General features: G+C 39.6%; 1 long non-coding RNA gene and 1 other non-coding gene across 2 annotated transcripts; both read right to left on the reverse strand.

The window, feature by feature from the left end:
* Window positions 1-1867: 1867 nt before the first annotated feature.
* On the reverse strand, window positions 1868-4729 carry LOC112169738. The gene is made up of 3 exons (XR_002924856.2): window positions 4136-4729; window positions 3053-3126; window positions 1868-2116 (listed from the first exon to the last, which is right to left on the reverse strand). It is a non-coding gene; the product is annotated as an uncharacterized LOC112169738 (long non-coding RNA).
* Window positions 4730-16886: 12157 nt separating this feature from the next.
* Window positions 16887-16977, reverse strand: TRNAY-GUA. The gene is given in 2 exon segments: window positions 16887-16922; window positions 16941-16977. It is a non-coding gene; the product is annotated as a tRNA-Tyr (tRNA).
* Between the last annotated feature and the right edge of the window lie 1210 nt (window positions 16978-18187).

An 18187-nucleotide genomic window follows, 5' to 3' on the forward strand; every position in this document is an offset into this window, starting at 1 on the left:
TAGAGCGCATCGATACAAGTTCGTGGACATGCGGAACGAGTAAATCGGAGTTCGTATGAGGAAGTTATGGCTATGGAAAGAAGTTTCCATTTTAGTATATATAGGAAAAATCAAAAAAAAAAAATTCATTTTTGTGGTTTCCTCTTCCGGAAACCCTTTTTCTCTCCATTTTCTCTCTCGGTCGATGCCTTCAGTATCGAAGTTTTTTGACTGACCCGACCCGAACCCGGCATTCCGACCCGACTTTTCCGGCGAGCTCCGGCCACCTCCGGCGACGAAACTTTCCAGACAGGATCGCCTCCGCCATCCGGTCGTCCCTCTGGTGTTCTCTATCGCCGATTCTCCTTCACGGCGGCGCTGTAAGTCGACCCAGATTGAGGAAATCGGACCCGGCCGGAAATCCTTACTCCGACGTCGGCAAGGCTTCGAGCCTTCTTGGTTGAGCTCAGAACTGCCTCGCCGATCGATCCTTGGTGGTTGTTTGGATCGATTCACGTGAAACTTCGGTCAACTGAGTTGTGATTACTGTTCACGGCTTGTGAGGTAGTTTTCGATCCCTTAAGCTTGTTTTCTGACTTCGATCCAGTTATGAAAGTTCACAAGCATGCTTAGATGAAGAACTTTCATGTTGGGAGTTTTGTCTAATTTTGACTTTGGATGGGCGGTGGTGCCGCCACTGTGATGGTGGTTTCCGGCGACCTCCGGCCACCCCAAGGACAGTTTCTGTCCATTTATGTGTTCTACGTGTCAATACGATCATTTCGATATATTATACGCATTTTTTGGATGTCGTATGATTTAGTTATGAATTTTTACGGTTTTGATTAATTTCGATTGATCAATTAATGTTTTTTGAAGATCGGACCGTCCGATGGACTTGTAGTTTTGATATGTTGATCGTATGACTGTCCCGGTGACTTTGTGTGGTCACGGGCGAAGATCCGACCGTTGGATCTTCGTATAATTGTGAAATGGTGTTTTGGAAGGCGATTAGTGAGAATCCAACTGTCGGATTTTCATATAAATATGTGGAGACGTTATTAAAGGCGATTCAGGAAGATCTGACTGTTGGATCTTCGTGATAATTTTGGAGGATGATCCTAAGGGCGATCCGTGAGGGTCCGACCGTTGGATCATCTTTATTTTTTAATCCGACTGTTGGATCGTCTTTATTTTAGGATCCGACCGTTGGATCGTCGTATAAATTCGATCTGACCGTTGGAATGTCATATAAATTCAATCTGACCGTTGGATCGTCGTATAAATTCGATCTGACCGTTGGATAGTCATATAAATTCAATCTGACCGTTTGATCGTCGTATAAATCCGATCTGACCGTTGGATCATTGTATAAATTCGATTAGACCGTTAGATCGTCATTTATTTTATTTTATGAGTTGTTGGCTAAATTCAAGTCACTTATGATTAGGTGTTTGACGTTTGATTTGGCGGACGAATTGTGATTCTTATTCGCGTTATAAGAAGACGCAGCGGGATTAGAGGTGAGTAAACCGCACATGGTTCATTTACATTCTAAATATTTATGTTTATTTGTGGGAATTGTTTTGAATTAAATAATTGTTTTTAAAAATATGAACTCGATCAACTACGGTTCATAGGGCTAACGCTCACAGGTAAGAAAATGATTTTTAAGTATAAAAAGATTTTATCTCTTTTTTCTTGAGATCTTTGGTTGATATTAATAGACATTCCTGTGTGAATGTCAATGTACATATTTTATTTATGTGAGAAATATATATGTATTGTTGGATTGCGGTGAGGGAACTATATATATAGCGAGGTGTTGAGTTTTATTGTTTGAGAAACAGTAAATTGTTGAGTTGTTGAGATATATTGATCTGTGGGGATCAATAGGTGTCACGCCCCGAATTTTGAATAACTTTTTTTTTCAAATCCGGAACATGAATAATCAACTAGAACACAATCACTCAAATTACAAACCTCAAATTAATTATTACAACTCACTATACAAAGTAAATTGTAAAGCTCAAATTGAACTTAACTCACCTCAATATTACAATCATTGTAAAACTACAACAACTACTCTAACCCGCACGATCACCGCCCTGATACTCCTAACCTGCAAGACTTCCCGCTACACAATTTGAATAGTGTACCGGGAATTGCAACAACACAAAACCCGGTAAGCTTTTTGCAAAGCTCGTGAGTAAAAAGAAAGAATTGTTGATTTTATAACATGCTTATTTTAACTCAAGTAAAAATCAACAATCTCAACATTTGCAAGGAAACACCAAAACAAAACACAGAAAATCCCAAACAATTACATTTCCACAATTCTCTACCCACAATACTACCACTTTGGTCCATCCCAACTGTTTGGACCCAACACCAATAACACGTTAGAGTTCTAACTACCTTGTTACCTGTCATCTCGGTTATTATTTAATCGGCGGTCTTCGGACACCCTGTCCTCAGAGTACTACATCTCGGTTATTATTTAACCGGCAGTCTTCGGACTCCCAGTCCTCAGAGCACTACATCTCGGTTATTATTTAACCGGCGTTCTTCGGACTCCCAGCCCTCAGAGCACTACATCTCGGTTATCATTTAACCGGCGTTCTTCGGACTCTCAGTCCTCAGAGCACTACGTCCCAACACTCTATACATCCCCCACTATCCATCATAAAAACTACATGACTCAGTGATCACAATCATCGCATATAAATATAGTAATTCACGTATAAAGCCACATCTCAAACCATAATAAATAAATCATCACAATTCCACACTCTTCAATGTCACACCATTCCATATATATATCCACGTAAATATATATATACATAATCATCCGCTCAGGGATAATTACTAATATCAACTATAGTTCACGCAAGAAAACAGGAAATTCATTTTATATAATTTAAAATCATTTTACTTACCTATGGACCGTAGTTGATCAAGTCCATGTGATTAAAAACAAATATTTATTCCATAAATATTTTTCACACAATTACGACAAATAAATTAATTAAAAGTGCAAGGTTCGTAATATGAACCACGTGAGATTTCTCACCTCTAATCCCGCTGCGTCTTCTTATAACTCGAATAAGAATCACAATTCGTCCGCCAAATCAAACCGTCAAACACCTAATCAAATGCGATCACAACTTAGCCAAAAACTCAAAGAAAATTAAATAAACGACGAGCTAATAGTCGGATCGAATTTATACTACCATCCGACGGTCAGATCGAATTTATACCGCATTTATACAGCGATCCAACAGTCAGATCGAATTTATACAGCAATCCAACGGTCAGATAGAATTTATAAAGTGATCCAACGGTCAGATCGAATTTATACCGCATTTATACAGCGATCCAACAGTCAGATCGAATTTATACAGCAATCCAACGGTCAGATCGAATTTATAAAGTGATCCAACGGTCAGATCGAATTTATACCGCATTTATACAGCGATCCAACAGTCAGATCGAATTTATACGATGATCCAACGGTCAGAGCAAATTTATACGATGATCCAACGGTCAGATCAAAATTATATGATGATCCAACGGTCGGATCCTCACGGATCGCCCATAGGATCATCCCCCAAAATTATCACGAAGATCCAACGGTCGGATCTTCCTGAATCATCCCTATCAACCTCTCCACAAAATTTCATGAAAATCCGACGGTCGGATTCTCACAAATCGCCTTTCAAAACCCTAATTCACAATTATACTAAGATCCAATGGTAGGATCTTCGCTCGGGACCTCACAAGGTCACCGGGACAGTCATGCGATCAACATATCAAAACTACAAGTCCATCGGACGGTCCGATCTTCGAAAAACATTAATTAGATTATCGAAATCGATCGAAACCGTCAAAATTCATAACTAAATCATACGACATCCAAAAAATGCGTATAATATATCGAAATGATCGTATTGAAATGTAGAATCTAAAAATGTAAAGAAACCAAAATTTTGACCCCCGGAGGTGGCGGGAAAAGGGCCGCCGGAAAAGAGGCAGAGCCGCCGCCGACTACGGCCAATGGTGTCGGGGCCTGGCTGATCCTCTTCCTCTCATCAAGCTGAACAACTTTCATAACTAGCACGAAGTCTGAAAATGACCGGAAGGGGTCGAAAATTACCTTGAACAGTATGATGGTGGCCGGAAATTTTCCAGAAACGAATTTCCAGAAACCGGCGAGCTCCATTTTCGACGTAAAAACTTCAATTTCAGGCCTCGATTCCTTCTAGAGAGTTGTTAAGAACATCAAGGGAAACCCACTGGAAAAATAATCAATCAAAACGATGCACTACAGCTCGAGATATACCGATCGAAAGATTTTCGTTTCGGATCGAAAACCGACCGAGCTCCGACGAACGTGAAACCGGTCACTCTAGGTGTAATCTTCCTAGTATGATTATCATCAGGTTGAGGGGAGTTCATGGAGCCAAGGATCGGAAGTTTTGGTGGCCGGATCTAGGAGAAAACCGGCGTTGACCAAAATCGAGCTTAAATCGTAACCGGGCCGCCGCCGCCTCTAGGGGCCGCGCCGCCGTTCAAGGTTGCCACAGACGGCTTCGGAGGAGTGAGGCGAAGCTGATGGGAGTGGTTTCTCGTCCAGAGGTGGCCGGAAGAGGAAGAAAATGGCCGGACCTCCTTTGCTCTGTTTCCGTCTTCGGCTCGGACGCGGAGGAGAGAGAAAAGCCGGCTTTCCAAAATGGGAAAGCTGAAATGGTATTTTTGGAAATTTCCAAAAAAGGAAGCCTTATATCAAACTGGAAATATTTTCAAAAAATCATAACTAATTCATACGAACTCCGATTTTTGCGTTCTGCATATGCACGCGATCATATCGACGAGCTTTACAACTTTCATGAAGGAAATTTTCCCAAATTCTGTACGTATAAAAAGTCGATTTTTGAGACGCCCCTAAATACGTACGATTTCGAAATAAAATCGTTTCGAACTAATTTCACACTTCTCCAAGCTTCGTACAATCTCCCATGACCACGAAATCATTCTAAAATGTCCTCGGAAAATAAATTGGATTTTCGGGGTATTACAATAGGTCACAGGGGTGACCATGGCATCTGTTAGTGAACCACGCTCTTGTACCGAGTTGGTGGTTACTAATAGCATTAAATCGTGAACCACGCTCTCGCGCCGAGTTGGTGGTTGGGATCAGTTAGAGCTCTAGTCTGTCTGCCAAATGTTGAGTGACCTTATGAGAGAAATCGAGAGTAACTCATAAGTGTCTATATATATATATATATATATATATATATATATATATATATATATATATATATATATATATATATATATATATATATACAGATCCTATCCAGAGCGGAGCTCCGCTTTGAAATTAATGTGTGAAGTTCGAGTTTTTGGTCACTTTTCGGTCGCATATCTACATCTCGACCGTTCAGTTTTTAGGTACTAGTGTATAGATCATCTCTGAAAATTTTCAGCCAAATTGATGATCGTTAAGGTATCTAACTCGCTTAAACCAATGGACGGACTGAATCTGTCAACCTGAACCGTACTAGCTTTAAGGAAGTTATCAATGCCTTAACGATCATCATTTTGGCTGAAAATTTGCAGAGATGATCTATACACTAGTACCTAAAAACTGAACGGTCGAGATGTGGATATGCGACCGAAAAGTGACCAAAAACTCGAACTTCACACGTTAATTTTCAAAGCGGAGCTCCGCTCTGGATAGGATCTGTATATATATATATATATATATATATATATATATATATATATATATATATATATATATGAGAGTGAGAAAGTGATGTGGTTTTGTGGTGGTCATTGTGATTGTGATATTCTACAATTTCATTTGCTTGAGTTGAAATTGTTATATTAAATTTGTGCAATCCTTTCGTTTACTCATACGGGCTGTCAAGCTCACCGGGTTTGTGTTGTTGCAATCCCGGTACACTATTTATATTGTGTAGCGGGAAATCCTACAGGTCAGGAGAATCGAGAAGGTGATCAGGCTGCTTAGAGTAGTGGCATTTGAGTTACAGCGTTATTGTGAGTTTCGTTATGTTCATTTTGAACTTATCAATTTGGAATTTGTGATAGTGTGCTGTAATAAGAAAATTGAGGAATCGGGTATTTTAATTTTGAGTGGTGTGAGGCGTGTTACTTTGAAAGAAAATAAACTCCCATAAATAGAAAACCCCTAAAATTCCTATAGCTTATGTTCATCATACTGTCTCTCTATCACCCCTAATTTTTCTTTTTTCCTCTTCTCCGAACGTCTTATTCTTCTATATCTTCTTGTTAACCTGAGCTCTAATCTTCTTGGTCTTTCTTTGCAGGGGTGCCTCCATTCTAGATCTGTTCCGAAACAAGTATGTGTTTTTGCCGCCCCTTGATTTTGAAGGCTTGATCATCTTTGACATGATCAATTTTCTACTAATATATATAGTCTTAGGAATTCAATGCTAGTCCCATTACTTTTTTTTGTGTCCAAGATCTTTAGCTTTTAATTCCTTTTGCCTAGTGATGAATACTTATTAGGTTGCTTTATTTTGACTAATTATTCTCAATGCCCTAATCATCTCAAACGCAAAAGATTAACCCAAGATTGATGCAGTTAAACAAAAAGATTTTCTCCTTGTCTTTGTCCGGTGTACTGTCCTGAATTTAAATTAGTTGATAGCTTGTTCTGTTTGTGGGTAGCAATGTCTCTCGGAACACGTATCTTTTTAATATTTATTTTAATTCAAAAAGAATGCTTGAAAATATAAGTTTTATTCCAAATCCTCGGAAATACTATTGTCAAAAATGGTTAGTTTTGACGAATGTTATTGGTCAATAATAGTAAAATGTTTTAGTCAGAAATAATTATTTTGACGAAGTAAGTCGTCATAAATATGTTGTCAGAAATACATGAGTCGTCATTTACATAATGTATTTTCGACGGCATTAAAATATTTTCGATGGAATATTTTTACGGAAAAATTAATCTTTCTGACCACCACCGACGGCAAAATGTGGTCGAAAATTCTTGTTATTCCGACGATTGGTCGGTAATAGAGTATTTATGACGAGAATATTCCCGACCACCACCGACGGAGATTTTTGGTCGGAAACAAGTATTTCTGACCAAAAAATGTCTTTTCTGACTGAATTTAGTAGTCAGAAATGATGTTTCCAGTTGTAGTGTTTTAGTAGCGACAAACAACGAGCTGAGATTGAGTCGAAATTGGGATCACTTGGCTTAGGGAGGAGAAGCATTGGCAACAAAGGTCTAGGGTGAACTGGCTCAAAGCTGAGGACTCTAATTAAAGATTCTTTCACCTCTCTACACTTCATAGAAGACAGAGGAACCATATTCTTAAAATTCAAGATGATGGGGGTAGGTGAATTTCAGGTAAGCGACAGATCAGGGCAAATTTTGAAACTCACTTCAAGGGTCTGTTTCAGAGCACTGGTCAGAGAGTATGGGGAGATGTTTTCTGTAGAGTATCACCTATTATTTCAGAGGAAATGAATTCTGAACTACTTGCTCCTTTCACTCTCGAAGAGGTTAAGGAAGCAGCTATGCAGCTTGGAGCACTCAAGGCCTTGGGACCGAATGGGTTCCCAGGTCTTTTCTACCATAAATACTGGAAGTTGGTGAATGAGGTGGTTTATAACACTTCTAAGGATTTTGGAGGAGGATAGATCAGTTTGAACAGTCTGAACCAAACTCATATTTTCCTCATTCCTAAAGTCCCCAACCTTGAGACAACCTCATAGTTTCGTCCGATTAGCCTCTGCAACAATTCCTACAAGATTCTCGCTAAGGTACGTATTGGTGAACTGTTTAAAAGCATTACTTCCTCTCTTGATTTCCCCCAACCAAAATGCTTTTGTCCCGGAAAGGCTAATACAGGACAAAATCATACTAGCCCATGAGACTTATCATTATCTCTGACCAAAGAGAGGGGGGATTGTCATGAGTTTGGTTTAAAGCTGGATATGAACAAGGCCTATGATAGGGTGGATTGAGATTTTCTAGAGACGGCCCTCCTAAGATTCAATTTCTCACCATAGTGGGTTGGTTTGATTATGAAGTGTGTTTCAACGGTCTCTTTCTCTGTGGTCTTAAATGGTAACCCAGGGCTTTTCTTTAGGCATAATTGCAGTTTGAGGTAGGGTGATCCACTCTCATCCTACCTCTTTCTAATAGTCAGTGAGGTCTTATCATTACGCCTGACATATGCTATCCAGGACAGTTCCTTATTGGGAGTCAAGCTGACACGATCTTGCCCTACCATATCTCACCTTTTCTTTGCCGATGGCTCACTCTTCTTCCTAAAGGCTACTCTTTTGAACTGTTGGCAATTAGTGAGGATCCTAGATGAGTACTGCAAGGTGTTGGGCCAAATGATCAACAAAGAAAAGTCAAGCATTTTCTACTCCCCAAGCACTACGGATCAAATGAGGAGACTCATGTGTACTCTATTGTCTTTCATGGAAGTCAATAATCTGGGAACCTACTTAGGGATGCCTACTATCTGGGGGAGATCCAAAAAAGAAGCACTTTTGTACATCAAAGAGCCCATTAGTAGAAAGCTAAAGGGTTGGAAGGAGAAAACCTTATCTGCAGCTGGAAAGAAGGTCCTAAATCTGTTGCCTTGTCTATCCCTACCTACCCGATGTCTTGCTTCAAGTTCCCAAATGAGTATATGTGAAAAAATCAAGTCCACTATTAGTAACTTTTGGTGGGGAGAATTAGAGTATGGTAGCAAACTCCACTGGAGAAGCTGGAATTATCTTTGTAAACCGAATGAAGCTGGAGGTATTGGTTTCAAGGACATATATCATTTCAACCTAGCCCTTCTAGTGAAACAGTGCTGGCGTATCATAGAGCAACCTGAAACCCTATGGGTCTGTGTCCTAAAGGCCATATATTTTCCAAATTGTGACTTTCTTCAAGCCGAGAAAGTCTATAGAGACTCATGGGGATGGTATAGTCTTCTCCAAGAAAGAGACCATCTCTTCAAAGGTTCAAGCTGGCAAGTCATCAATGGCTATAAGGTAAACATATGGAAGGATAGCTGGTTACACCCTCCCAACACCGACCACTCCATACGATCGGTTCCCCACAGGATAATACTCCAACAATGGTTGATGAACTCATTGATTGGGACTCCCACTCTTGGAACTTAGGGAGCATCCTACGTCTACTCTAACCACTAGAAGCTGCAAAAAAATTGAACATCCCAATTGGTGACAGAGGAGGGGAGGGTAAGCATATTTGGCCATGGAATCGAAATGGGACCTACTCGGTAAAAACCGAATACCATTGGGTTCACTCCCAGCTCACTACTGCCCCAATGGCCACCAAGTCGGGATAATCTCATTTAGTCTACTAAGGTATGGAAGATTGTTTGGAATATGACTACTTTGCCTAACATTAAGTCTTTCTTTTGGAAAGTTCTTAGTGGTGCAGTTCCTACATTCCTAAATCTCTTTAGAAGGAGACTAATGTCATCCTTGCTATGTCCCATTTGCGGAGCCTTTGAGGAATCTATAGACCAGACTCTTCTGCTTTGTACATGGGTGAAGGAAGTGTGGTTTGGTTCACCTGTGGGCATCAAAATTGATAAACAAAGGATCACAAATTTTGATTCCTGGCTTCTGACAATACTGGAAACTATCACTACAAAATCAGAGAAGAAGTGGTTACTTACTTTGATAAGATGTATGTGCTAGGCAATCTAGAGAGCTCAGTGTGATCTAACGTACCAACAAAAAAATCCCATGCACTCTTTAAGTGATCAGGTTCTACAGTAAGCTGGCCTTCGAGTACTGGGAAAATACCAAAGCTGCCCATAACCCAATATGTAGATCCCCATGATCGTCGATTTTGGAATGCTCCCGTTCTGGGCTATATGGTAGTCAATTGTGATGCGGCATGGGCACAACCAAATATCGGTGCTCTGGGAGTGATTATCAGAGATAAGAATGGCGTATTGATTGAAGGATCCACCGAGAGAACGAATTGTGGATCCGTGGAGATTGCTGAAGCCCAAACGGTCTGCCTCGGAGTAGTCTTGGCTTCAAATTGTAATCTGAAAAGGATAAGAGTTTAATCAGACTCCCAGTTAGTGATATCAGAGCTCATGACATCAACTTCTCACAAGAGCTGGAAAATCTTCCCCATCATTGATGAAAGTTGCAATAGAAGTAAGTACTTTAAAGCTGTTACCTAGGGATGGATTCCCCGTGAAGCGAATATGGTTGCGCACAATGCAACCTCGCTTGCCATATCGAGGGTGGGTCTTAACAGATGGGCTGACAGGCCACCACCTTCTTTGTCCCTTGTCCTGAGAAATGATGGTCTTTCGTGCCCACCGTTGGCTGGGAATTTGTAATGTTAGTTGCTGTAGTTTATCTTTTGTAATTTATGGGTTTCTCTTTCTGTTTCTATCTCAGGTTGTGATTTAGATGAAAGAGACCCTCTCCGTTTTCTGGGTCGTATTTTCTGGGCCTCAATTCTTTGTTGGGCTTTTCGGGTTTGTCCCTTAATGAAATTCTCATTAGTCCAAAAAAAAGGAGTAAATTGTTACAACAATGTATTTACCTAGCTCTGCTAGGGTTGGGGAACGTCGCAGTCAGGCTGGATTCTCTCTTTCTTCTCCTTTGCTACTGCTGATAAAGATTTCTGTAGGCCTAAGTCCCATCTTCTTCCTCTGTTCTGCTACCCTTGTTGCTGGTGGGGGATTCTGATGGTGGTTATGGTTTGGCCCTAGACAGGAGCAGTGTTTCTCCATTTGCTTGCTTTCGTGATGTGCGTGGGTCGAGTGATCTAGTTCTGGCAGGGATCGGGGTCAGTGGATAATCAAGCTATTGGATATGTAGTCTGATAGCGTGGGTTTGGTGAAGATGGCATGTCCTAGCAAGGAGGCCTCTCTTGGTTTTCCGTCGGGGTGGCGTGATGCTGATGGAGGTGCATCGACGGCTGACATCTCGTCGAAGGTTGCTGATGAGTCGGTGGCGACCAATTTTGCGATTGGTGGCTGGGACTGTTTTAGTAATGAGGCAGGCATCGTTGATGATTGGATAACGTTTCGCAGAATTGAGTTTTGGTGATGCTAATGGTGGTGTGAGGTTTAGCAAGTTCGGTTAGGAACGAGGGTCGAGGCCGGCAAAGTTAGTTTTGCTGGTGGTTTGAGTTGCAGAGTAGGGCTGGTAGGGCTGGGCTTGGTTCTATACCGACGCCTCCAGGCCCATACCATATACCGTACCGCTCTAAGTTGGTTAGCCAAAATCCTTACCACTACCGCCCACAGAAATTGCTATACCAAGAAGTCGGTAGACCGATATAATTGGTAGGATCAATATGGTTGAGCTTCCAACCGAGTTTGTTATTGCGCCTCAGTTCTCCAATGACCCAATTTATTCCCAGACCAATTTACTCATAGTTTATGACCTGAGAAAAAAATAGATAGAAGAGAAATGAACAAAAAGAGGCTGCAATCTATTTTGTAGACCATGAGACACAAAAGTTTAGGAACTAACTAGAACTAATACCTTCAGTGGTGAATCTATGCCAACTTAGAATATCATATACTTTGTAAACTATTCTCTATATCCATCAGATTTTAAAAGGCATCTTTACCATAGATGAAGCATCTAGTGATTTGGGTTTATTATTTCTGGGTTTCAAAGAGGGGTTTCGAAGATTTTTGGGTGTCAAATGAGAGCTGCGAAATTGGTTTCTGGGTTTCGATGGAGAGAGTCTGGAGATTGTAGAGAGGGTGAGAGACTGAGAGGGTGATGGTTTAGTTTCGAACTTTTGATGGGATTTGCCGATTTAAGATGGAATGGCTGGTTGCATGGTTTCATATCGTTTTAACGGAGAGGCTGAGAGAGACTGAAAAAAGATGATGAGAGACTGGAATGAATTGATCCAACCCCTTTAGGATTTCAGACAATCATAATTTCATCAACAATAAAAACTTAATTAATCGGATGGATGTGATTGATACAAATAATAAAAACTAAAATAAATAATATGGGCTAATGACTGTTTAGTACCCTGTGGTTTGGGTCCAACATCAATTCAGTCCCTCGACTTTTGATTTCATCAAAAAACACCCCCGCACAATCATTTCTCGTCCAATAGGTCCATCCGTTATGATTCCGTCAATTTCAGCAGTTTAACTGCTGACATGACGATCCAACTCAGCACAGGTGGGGCCCACATGGAAGTAAAATGCCCAAAGTGACCCTGACTCTATTCTAACCCACTGCCAGAACCAACCACCAATTCTCTATCTCCTTCCATTTCTCTAATGCCAAACTCCCGATTTTCTCCGCTCAAATCGGCCTCCGTTAATGGCTACGAGGTGAAGGAGTACGAAAAGGAAAACCATAAAGCTGACGAAATCGAGGTCGAGCTACTTGAGCAGCTCTATGCAACTGTTCAGTTTTCTCCTATCAATTTTGCTCCGCAGAGATTGGTGAAACTTCTCTGATGACGCCGAAATTAGAATCTTCGCTAAGCCGGTGACTCTGACGAGGAATCTGACTGTGATGGCCTGCCAGGATGGCACTGGAGCTAGACTACGGTAAATTAGGGTAGGAGAAGTCGAGGTGGTTGCAGCTGTGTCCGGCGAGGTAGTTGCGGTGAGGAGGGTAAGAAGAAAGACGGTGGAGAGACAGAAGTAGGAAGCCATAGATTTGGGGAATCGGATTATAATGAATCCGATTGGGTTCGTTTGTTCATTGAACTTGGCCTGCGACAAGTCAAGGCTAGCCACCACATCTTCCGGAGACGCTAGGAATTGCGCTCAATCACCATCGCCGCCGTCAGCTAATCAGCACTCTTTGGGTTTGGGCTCACTAACCAAAGCTTTAATCAAATTGCCGAGAAATGGTGAAAATTGTATATAGATTGATTGATTGATTGGTTTTAGTTCTAGCCCAAAAGAAGATCTTTGTGCTGGAGGTGAGTGATTCTAGACTCTGATGAATTTTGGTTTTCTGTTTGTATGTTGTGATGCAATTTGGGTTTGAATTGTTGGGAATTCCGCGTTGTTTCGATCAATGATAGATGGGTCTATTGATCGAAAGGGTTTCAATTTGTTTTTGATATTTGTTTGCAATTTTGAGCAATTGAAATTGTGATTGAGGTTGGATCTGATCGTGGAATTTTGGCCATTTTTTGGTTTTGCTGAATTTGGGTTTGATTGCGACTTTTGTGAATGATGAGAATTATTGGTTTCGTTTTTGCATGGAGTTCTTATCTTTGTTGATCTGAGGTGGGAAGCCATGGATTTGGGGCTGTAATCTGAGTTAGAATAGAGACAGGGTCTTTTTTGCATGGAGTTCTTATCTTTGTTGGAGAGAGAGAAGTGAGAAGCCATGGATTTAGGGTTGGCCGTGGGTTAGAATAGAGTTAGGGTCACTTTCGGCATTTTACTTTCATGTGGGCCCCACCTGTGTTGAGTTGGATCGCCACGTCAGCAGCTAAACAGCTAAAATTGACAGAATCATAACGGATGGACCTATTGGACGAGAAATGATAGTGTGAGGGTGTTTTTGATGAAATTGAAAGTCGAGGGACTGAATTGATGTTGGACCCAAACCACAGGGTACTAAACAGTAATTAGCCCAAATAATATTTATAAATTATATGGTACGGTATGGTATAATGTAAATGTATGAAATCACATACCATTACCGTACCATCTTCATATAGTCGGTTCGGTACAACCGTACCGAGTTTTTAGTTACCGACAAAGTCGGCTACCAATTCACTTGGCTCAGCTCGGATGCGGTTGGTACGGTTTAATTTGGGTGAATTTGCCAACTCAAAGGGTTGGTGGCTGTTCGCTTGTGAGGTCCAATGGTGCAAGAGGTGGAGGAGGCTATGGGCTGGAACAGATGCTTTGTTTGCCTAAGATCCTAGGCTGGTTTTTGAGCTTGGGCGCCAATTTTGGGGCTTGGTCTTTAAGCTTAATACTTTATTTTTATTTTTTTGGAATTTCTGGGATGAAGGAAGTTGATGGCAGTGCTAATCTCAGTCTAGAGATGGCACCTAATTCAACCTAGGGTTGAGAAATGCCACAAGGATCCTCTACACTATCTCTGCTATTTTATTCCTTTTTAAATAGTAAGGTGTATTGCAGAATGTGCTTCGGTATGTTAGACCAAAAGGTTACATTGCTTAACTAATGGCTCTATTTGGCAGCTCTTATGAGCGTGTCGTGAAGTTGACTATTCCTCTAAAAAAAAAGGGAGCTTCTATTCATACCTCCAAAATTGGCATTTGGACCTCTTTCTTTTTTCAAGTGATAGTTGACTTTGTCAACTCATGTCAAATTACCATAAAGACACAAAAGAGAAAAAAAATTTAAAAAAAAAATTCTTTTCCCTTTTAGAGGTATGAAATCAACAAATGGTCATTCTCATGACATTTTTTCCCTTTTGTTTTTGTTATGGTCTTCATCCTTACCAAGCAGCGAAGAAATCAACAAACCAGTTCCTTACTTTGCAGTTCCTCTAGTCAATTTCAGATATGCAAAATCATACTCATCCATTGGAGCATATTGTTCCCATCGAACAAATATATGAAACGAGAAAATCTTCGGAAGTTGAACAAATGAATTGCTCTTGGCCTCTAAAGATGCATAAGCCAACAAAATAAAATTATAAGAAAACGGGGGGGGGGGGGGGGGGGGGGATGAAGGAGGAGAAGAGAGAGAGTTGATCGATTGATAAGATATTCACACACACACAGATGTAACTTGTGAGCCAATAGATTTCTTGAACTCAAATCAAGTTCAGAGAACTGCACATATTCTACATCCACAAAGCAGTAGAGATCAGATATTCACACACTGATAGATTGATAAGATATTCATACACAGATGTATTGATAAGATATTCACACTGATGGATTGATGAGATATTCACACACAGAAAGAGAGAGGCTATGTAGAATTGGTGGATAGGTAAGATATTCACACACACACACACACACAGATGTGACTTGTGAGCCAATAGATTTCTTGAACAACTCAACTCAAATATGTTCAAGTTCAGAGAACTGTGCACATATTCTACATCCACAAAGCAGCAGGGATCAGGGTAGGAAATATCTTCATCAATTTTAGTTAATATTACATACCTTCAACTTCGGAAAAGCCAAGAAATATTCTCTTATGCCGTGAAATATCTGTGAAAATGTGCTATCAATTGAGATAGAGAACTATCAATTGAGAGAGAGAGAGAGAGAGAGAGAGAGAGAGAGATATCAATTGAAAGTCTCTCTTTTTTTTTTTTTTTAGCTTAGTTGTATCAAGAGTAAAATAATATTGTGAAATTTTCAAAATTGATGGAGGTCCAACTACCGATTTTGGAGGTATTTGAATAGAACACTCTAAAAAAAATTATTGATATTATTGGATGATAGGTATTATGGGAAAATTAGGGAGGTGTAGATACCATATTGGTTATTTGTAAAAATAAGTTGGAGGTCTATTAAGAGGGGAGGTCTAAATACCAATTTTGGAGGTATGAATAGAAGCTCCAAAAAAAAAATCTCTACAGACCCAAGAAAAAAAAAACCACTCATTTATTCTTAAGTCTTGATGGTAACAGAGAACTTCTTATTATTTTTTATAGAGGATAAATTATAAATTATAAATGAAAATCATGAGAAAAACTTAGGTTATAACAATCAAAATTGAATGGTAGATAAGCTAAACAGGCAATTTCCGAAGAAAATCTTACATCAACAGTGACATCCGCTTTATGAAGTTAGCTTACCAAGAATATAGGAAAAGGAGACCACATCAAACTGATTAGAAAGCTACTTTATATCTCTAATGAAGTAATGATAGACTTTAGGTGTCAATGAACTTCACATCCGTTGTTTACTCAGTTGATGATGAGGTTAGAGTCTTTTTCAATTTGAATACAATGAGAGAAATTTTGTTAATAAATAGAAAAACTACATGTAGTATTATTAAGTTATGATATTACATCCCTGGAGTGGTAGCTCACTCGGCCTCCATTTTGCAAAGTTATGATATTACATACTTATAAAGAAGTTTCCCTCTTTCTCTTTAAATTCTTCATTTCGAGAAAAAAAAATGTCATTATCCCGTGGTCATCCCCCTGTCAACCTGATCGAGAGTTAGTCCTAACCCAATTAGGCATCATACATGGTGTGGTCCTTGCTGCAATTTGTCTCATACTTAAGTAGAGCTTCAACTCAGTTGCATGCACCACCTTTTTTTTTGGAAAAATGCATGAACCAAATTCTTGGTTTTTGTTATGGATGAATGACTTTGTTTTAAGTTTAAACCGCATTTATTCTTGGAGATATTCTTCTGTTGCTTTCCAATAGTAGGGAAGATGACAAATTTCTAATTAAATGTTGGGATCATGGCCTGATGGCCGAGGAGGCATATGAGGTCGTTGCCTCAAGTCCGCCCATTTCAATGGGCAAAAAACAAAAGAATTATATAACACAACTATAGCATATATTTCGACAAACAAAAAAAACTATAGCATATATAGTGACCATTTTTGTAGCTCTTTTTTGTTTTTGTTTTTTAATTTATTAACACCCCCAGTTTTACAAACTGCAATTTTACCTCTTAAGTTCGATTTCAGATGCAGTAGCCTTATAGCCGTAATAGCTTGGGGCAGAACTGGGTTTGTGGGGGAGGACCAGATTCTTTTGTTTTTTATGAGGCCCTCCGTTTGCTTTGAACAATAACTCAAATCACTTCATAAGTTCATATGGTAATTATATGAGCTTTGAAGTATTTATTAACACAGAGTTACATTTTTGTCCTTCTATAACCAAAGCCCGAGAGCTGTATATATATTCAAAAAAATTAGAAGGAAAAAGGTAATCCGACCTGCCGGATTCGAACCAGCGACCTAAGGATACCTAATGGTTGTGCCAACTACAGTCCTCCGCTCTACCAACTGAGCTAAGGTCGGTTATTGGTAAATGTTGCCATTAAATATTATTTTTATAATAGTTTTTCTAAACCTTTGTTAATTTAGGGAGATAAAAGTAGCAAATTTGCATAGCTGTATCTAGCTGGTTTATAGGCCTATTGTCTCAAATTTATGTTCTTTTTTCTTATATTGTATTAGATTAGACTAGTAAAACAGTACCTGTTAACCCGTCGAATACGAAATTAGATTAACTACCAATATCCTTTAGGTTGTTGAATTAGATCGAATTGAATTTTTTTATTATTAAATAAATTAAGATCTAAATTGGTTTGCTCCAAATATGGTCTATTAACAAGTCTAGTGACCGAATCCCACAAAGTTACATGTAACACTGTAGCAATATTAGAGCAACTCCCACAGTTTCCCCATATTTGATTTTTCTCTATTTTAGGGAAAAATTAGTCTCTTTTGCTCCAACAGATTCCTTATAACTATCCCAATTTTAGGGATAGTGAGGGAAGAGAAAACAAAATTCTTTAAATTTACAATAATCTCTAAAATTTTAAGAAAGAATTACAAAGATTTTAGAGATTGCTGTAAAATAAGGAATATGTTGGAGTTGAAGAAGAAAAATTGCTTAAAACTTTGACTTTTGCTTCCCTACAATACAAAAATTATAGAGAAGCTGTTGGAGTTACTCTTATCATGTTCAAGTGTCTCCCTTCCTTAATCATCATCCGTCAACTGTGGAGATTTTTGGTGTTGACTTTGGTGTTTTCATATTGATTATCGTCATTCCTCATGTGGGGAAGTGATTATGATCTATTGCAATGGTCTGCTGTGAAGGCTTATATTCCTAGTTCCATCCGGTTTGCTATAAATGAACTCAAATTTGACAACCTTTGCTCACTACTAAGTAAAACATGATCTGGTGAGGAATTTTGGTTCGCGAAATGACGAAATCTATATCTGCTTCACTTAATCTTTTCATCTTGCCATTCTCAAGTAGTTATCTTTTTTGAAATCCCTTTTGAGCTGAAGTTCCCCTTATCCTTTTCTAGTGAGAGAAACTCACTTCTCTCTAACAAACCTAGGCGCTTAAGCTTTCCTCCCTCCCCCTCCCCCCCCCCCCCCCTTTTTTTCTTGTCAAATCTAGATCATTCCGATCTGGATCTTTGGCTTGAAAGTCGGGGGAGATACTGATCATCAATTTTCCCTTTTCGTGAGGCTTTAAGTATCTATGCTCGAT

The sequence above is a fragment of the Rosa chinensis genome, chromosome 6, assembly GCF_002994745.2.
Source record: "Rosa chinensis cultivar Old Blush chromosome 6, RchiOBHm-V2, whole genome shotgun sequence".
Taxonomy (NCBI): domain Eukaryota; kingdom Viridiplantae; phylum Streptophyta; class Magnoliopsida; order Rosales; family Rosaceae; genus Rosa; species Rosa chinensis.